The sequence below is a fragment of the Neofelis nebulosa genome, chromosome 3 (assembly GCF_028018385.1).
Source record: "Neofelis nebulosa isolate mNeoNeb1 chromosome 3, mNeoNeb1.pri, whole genome shotgun sequence".
Classification (NCBI taxonomy): Eukaryota; Metazoa; Chordata; class Mammalia; order Carnivora; family Felidae; genus Neofelis; species Neofelis nebulosa.
The window spans coordinates 56,922,666-56,928,812 of NC_080784.1; the positions used below are offsets into that span (position 1 = coordinate 56,922,666).

General features: G+C 41.7%; 1 protein-coding gene across 3 annotated transcripts in view; it reads right to left on the bottom strand.

The window, feature by feature from the left end:
- GALNTL6 (polypeptide N-acetylgalactosaminyltransferase like 6) overlaps positions 1-6,147 on the bottom strand; it is a 1,200,276-nt gene that overhangs the window by 198,694 nt on the left and 995,435 nt on the right. The gene's annotated exons all lie outside the window — the stretch shown is intronic.

Sequence of the window (6,147 nt, forward strand, 5' to 3'; positions counted from 1 at the left end):
CTCAGTGCATCCACACCTTGTTATCAAAGCAAAAATAAACTTTAATTTGTAATGTTCTCTCTATTATGAACTATCTGGCCAATCTGCAAGAACTACCTCAAAAAGCCAGTTGGTCGTTTTTAGCACGTATAGTGAAACAGGCTCTAAATTAGTTAAGTTTTCCTCCGTCGATTGACAGAGTCTCTTGTTGGGTAATCTAATTTCACAGTCTTCCTGTGTCCCGCTCCCCGCCCCCAACTTATTCCTTTTGGTGTTGAATCAACATGATTTTCTATAAATTTCTGTAAATCCCAAATTTAATGAGTACTTCTTATTATAATTAGGCTGACAAAGAGTAGTTTTCAAAAGCATAAACAGGCTTTTAATAGAGCCTTTGGTGACTAGAGGAGTTATTTATATACATCAGAAGAAAGCATTATGAGTAGGAAGGAATGAGATATGAGAAAAAGCCAGTGATTTCTAAACTGTTGTGTCTGATTTTTGTATTTGAAGCTGCCTCTCTTCTCAGAAAATTAAACTTTTATTTATTTTTTATTTCATTGTTATTGTTATTATTATTATTATTATTTTGTTAAGTAATCTCTATTCACAGCTTGTGGCTTGAACTCACCATCCTGAGATCAAGAGCCGCACGCTCTACTGACTAAACCAGCCAGGCACCCCAGAAAATTACATTTTTAAAAATTCTATTTTATTCTCCTTACAAACCAGGACTTTGGCTGCAAACAAAAGAAACTTAAATAGACAGCAATTTTGTTAGAAGGATCTCAGGTGGCTCAACAGAGTTGTTCCAGGTGGAGGAAACAGGTGAAAAACAAGAGTGCAGTTGTGGCCAACACCCAACTCCCTGACAGGAACAGCCACACAGGACAGTGACCATGAGCACATTCCCATGGTCACAGCACTATGTGCTGGATGCTGCCCACCTGGACACCTGCTGCCATGTTGCTGGGCTCCTGACTTCACTGCTACTGGGAATAATCTTCGTCTCTGAGCCCATCATCCATTCTTTCAAGATGCAAAAAATGTGATTGAGCTCAACTGGATCACCAGTACAGCATGGGAAGTGGGAGGAGAGGAAGCAGAGCCTAGGGCTTGCCTACACTGCCCCCAGTGGCCCCCTGCTCCCCACCTTGAGATTTCCAAACATAGGAGGTGTGTTTCCATGCTGTGCAAATACATCCTGGCAAATGTCTACTAGATCGAGTTCCCATTTTGGAGTCGTTCCTTTCAGTAGTAGATACAGAATAAGAACAATAAAGTGCAGAATGCCCTGAGATACATTAGCCTTGCACTCAATTCTGGTGTCAACAATGGCCCTTAGAATCCATTTAAAACTACAGTATCAAGAAGAGTGTTGACAACGGTAATAGCTCTAGAAGGGAATACACTCAGTGGTTCTTATTATCTTGAGTTAATAAACCCCATGAAAATAGTTTTTCAGTTCTTCAAGTTTGATGATTCAATCAGTGGATTGTCCTTTCCTCATTTCTATTTCTCTAGCTGACTTTAATCCAGCAATTTTCTGCTTAGGATCGCCTTTGTCATAGGGAGTTGAATTAGAACAGGAAGAGTTAAATTTCACATTGAGTGAATGTTTCTCCTTATTGTTGGCAGTGTGGGCAAAAATTTGGGGCCCAAGTTGAAAATGTGGCTTTATGTTTTTTTTTTCTTATTTTGCTCTAATCTTTAATAGATTTACCACCCAACAAATATTTATGAAATGCCTTCTCTGCACATGCAGGGAAATATCCTTTGAGGTTTTTCTTTTCCATCTAGTGATCCTTATTGTCATATTTATTCACTTGCTTTTCCTCTCTTTTTCATAATATCTTTTTTACTTTGGTATTTTGGGTAAAACGCTATAAATACAAAAATAACTGTCAGTAATCAAAGTCATGAATGACATGGAAAAGACATCAGTTTATGATCTGCTATAAATTCAAAGCATTTAGGTTGGCAACATGGGGACATAGAGATGATACAAATGTGATCCTGAATCAGAAATGTTTTGATGTTTAAAGGAACTTGAAACAATTCATTAAACTATTGCCAAAAACAAAAACGAGAAAGGTAGGAACCCCAAGCCTACCTACCTCCCAATTGTGCATAAAGTTGGTCAGGCTGCACCCCTTGTAATTATCTTGCAGATTGCTTTTGGCATTTGACCCCTAGATAATAGAGCCATTGTAAGATTTTATATTCTTCCTATGAAAATCAAACGTAGGATAGATTAGAGGGTTTTTTTTTTTTTTCATGTTTTGATGATTGGTAAAAGTCTTTTTCACAAGGGTAACTTTCCCTAAGTAAAGTAATCAAGGCACATGATTTGCTAATTGATGCACAGGGAAGTGCTTTAATGAATTATTGAAGCATTTGGCTCAGGTGTTGTCTCCCAGGGACAGAATACAGAATTACCGCTTAGCAATTAGACCGTCAATGTTCCTTACCCAGTTGACCATAATTAAAATAATTTTATTCTTGGTTTGATACTGGGAATTAAAACTCACACCTCAGTTACCTGGTAAAAGGGTTTCAAGGTTAATGGCATGAGACATGAGGGTTTTAAAAATGCCAACCCATGTTCTTCCTCTGAATATAGAATTCCTCAATCATTCATGTCTGATTAAAATTGTATTTGACTAATTGATAATGACTTTTCAATTAGGTAAAAGCATATTTTATTTAGAAATTACACTTATTTACATTGATTTCTCTCCTCTTCAGGATGTCTGGGCTTCTGTATCCAATTTGATCTAACTGCCACAACTACTAGGAAGCAAGGGTAACTGACAGTCATTCCCCAAACACAGGCTGATATAATCAGGCTTTGGAGAGGGCACAGCATGAAGTCAGAGTTTTATTTTGGAAGACTACTTAGGAAACTTCCCCAGTCCCCACAAGAATATCCACTGAGGAGTTTCACTGAGTGTGAAGGGGAAATGGAAACCGACAGCTTGTGAGATCATGCTCTTTTCTGGTTGTGGTCATCACAAGAATTTCTCCAGGTGAGGAAAGATTTATCACAAGCAACATGCATTCCAACAATTTCCCTTTTCTGTCCATCATTGGAGAAGTACTGAAGGGCTGTGAAGCACCAAAGTGGGGGCAGCCTCCTACTGTCTACCTGGTAACCAGGAGCTGGAATAGAGATCCTCTCCAGTTCTTCTGGGGGCTGGAGGAGGGAGACAGTTGTTTCTGCCCTTGGCATTGCCAGACAGGAGAGGTGACCCTACTACCCCTGAGGGAACAGTGGCCGCAACTGCCAAGGCCTTGTTACCAGGTAGAGTTGACTCACCATTAGCGTAGCTGAGCTTTGGGGTGTCAACAGAGCATAGCTGGCCCCCTGAGGTCCTAAGCTTCCTCAGGGAACGAGGTGATTTCTGTGGATGTCATATATTCATGGAATCATACATTCATGGAGACAAGTCTATGAAGGGAAGTCACGATCAGTTCTGTCTACTTGATCTCTAATTTCTCTCTTACGGTCTAGAGCTACAGAAATAATTTTGTGTCTCATTACACTCTTAACCAATCTAAGTACCTTCAGTTTGTTTCCACTCCAAATATCCTGGAGTCTCTACCCTGTTGCCAGAGTTATTTTCCTAAAAACACAGATAGGATCATGTAGTCTGCTGCTCAAAAAACCTATGGGTTTTATTTAAAGAATAAAATCTAAAGTTTTAAGATTAGATTTATACATACCATAGGTGGACTCTACACTATGATTTTGGTTTTAACACTGACAACAACTCCCCATGGAGATAACACTGGGGTCTAACTGGGTAATTCATCTTTGCCTGGACCTATCTCCACGGCTCTACTCATGATATTGCCTACAGCTGGACCGGCTTCATCTTTTCCATCCACCTTTTCAAGATCCCTTAGTCCCTCAAGGTCCAAATCAAGCATCAAGATTCCCCAGCTGGAGTTTCTAGCACCAGGTTATGTGAAGTAGCTGTCGTCACATATTATTTTGTGAGTAATCAATCTTTCTCCCACATGCTCAGTCTGCTATAAATTCCCTTACCAAGAGAAAACCCTTTCACTACATAATTAAAGATGAAATGCAGCACAGACAGCTTATCGATCAGTGCGAACTTGGTGTGAACAATCAGGAAACTGCTTTATTTACTCTCCCATCACTGCTTTCAAGCACGTTTTGCCAGGTCATCGTCCTGTCTGTGACATCTTGAGCAGGTCCCAGATCTTCGGCTCTAGGAGAATGCAGGCAGAAGAGCAGTTTCTTCTTCAGGTACACATACACACACATAAAATCTCATTCAATCAGATGTAAAAACTTTAATTTTTCACCCAATTCAAAGCTCCTCCTTTCTTCCCCCTCAAAACACATCTCATTGGTGGTTCTGGAACAAGCCATGAAGAAGGTAGAGAGCATTATATTTTCATTCTCCTTGTTTTACCTTCTCTCTTCACTTTGCTTCTGGCTTTTCCAGGTTGGACAAGGAGCGATCAGAGGAAAAAGGCCAATGGCCCCGGCCGGCTGGTACTTGGTTTGTTGTTGGGTGTCTTCTGTCATGGTAGATGCCCAAACACTGGCCCTCCCTGAGGCGCACATGCATGTTTGTGTGCGTGTGTGTTCATGCGTGTGTGCCTGTAGGGGGTGTTACCCACTCAGACAAGTGTGCTCTTACGATACCAGGCTGATCTCTTGGGACCACCTCTCTTAACTCCTGCTTTGGAAGTGCAACCCATCTCTTTCTTTCCTGGGCAGCCAGTTCCCCTGGATAGTGTGGTTCAAAGGAATTTCAAGCCTGGTTCTTTACCTACTTGACCTATGGGAAATCTCCTTATCCTCGTCCTGACAAATGGCAGAAGTAGCCAAAGCACAGGCCTCTCCTTCGCTTGTCCATTCGTATCATGCTGTCATGGGCAGCTCCCTCTGCACTCCAGCCATCACACTGTTCCACACAAGACCAGACACCAGTCTGTCTTTACTTGTGCCTCTGTGCTTCCGGGCCGGCTGACGCTCTCTTGGAAACACTTTTACTCTCCAATCCAGAGGTAACCCAGAATGGACAGATGCTTTTCTATAACCCAGCAGGATCTAAATGGAGGGTAATTCCTCTCCTCAATGCCTTCAAGGGCTTCCCTGGGGTCCTTTTCTTTTAAATTGGGGGCTGGAAGAGCAGACTCCTCCCCTTTCTCATAGATATTTAGCATCTCTCTGTAGCAAGAACAAGTTTTTGTTATCCACTGATAATAAAAAAAACCCTCCAGTTTTGAGGCTTTAACTCTAATTCCAAGGTATCGGGAAAAGTTCTTTTTGATGTTCTGTTACTACTGAATGGGGATGAGTATTAGAGCTTTTCCTCAGGGGAGAGAATGATGACCTACAGTCACACTAGTTGTAAATGATGGTACCTGCTCAACTCAGTCCTTCTTACTAACCTTGATGGGGCTCAAGTGTGAGGGAAAGAGGAGCCAGGGGATGAAAGCCAGGACGAAGGGTGCTGTCTAAAGTGATTCTCAGGTTACGATGGCAGATTTCATCAACTCTGGCATCCTTAGCCTATCCTGTCTGGAACACAAATGGGTGACAAGAAAAGATGCCTTCTCGAGTTTCTCTTCAACTTACTAGTCTCTGGTATCTACTGACAGCAGTATCTTTGAATGACAAATGGTTATAATTTCTCCCTTACATCACAATTTTCCCACAGACTATGAACCTAAGAAATCCAGATATGAAGAAGAGAAAATATCGGGCATTTTAATAAAAAAATTGACCTATTGACAAACCTGTACACAATATCCAGCTTAGAGTCTGATTATCCAGGCATAACAGATATTTGTTATTGTATCTGCCCACAAGCACACCCCAGGCCAAATGGGTAACACCCCAACACACACACACACACACACACACACACACACACACGTGGCTCTATGGGGCTGCCAATCCACCCTGGCGGCAATGATTGGGGCAGAGCAACCATGATTCAGTCTAGGACGAGTCAAATCTTTTGTAAGGTGGTGAGACAAATACTATCTATGGCCACCTTTCTCTGCTGTCTGGTGGCCTGGGAAAATGGAGCCACACAGATGAGAGAAGCTGAGACCAGAGACAGAAGTGAGTCCAGATGGTGTTTAAGGCCCAGGTCCAGCCATTGTAGAAGTGAGGTCCTT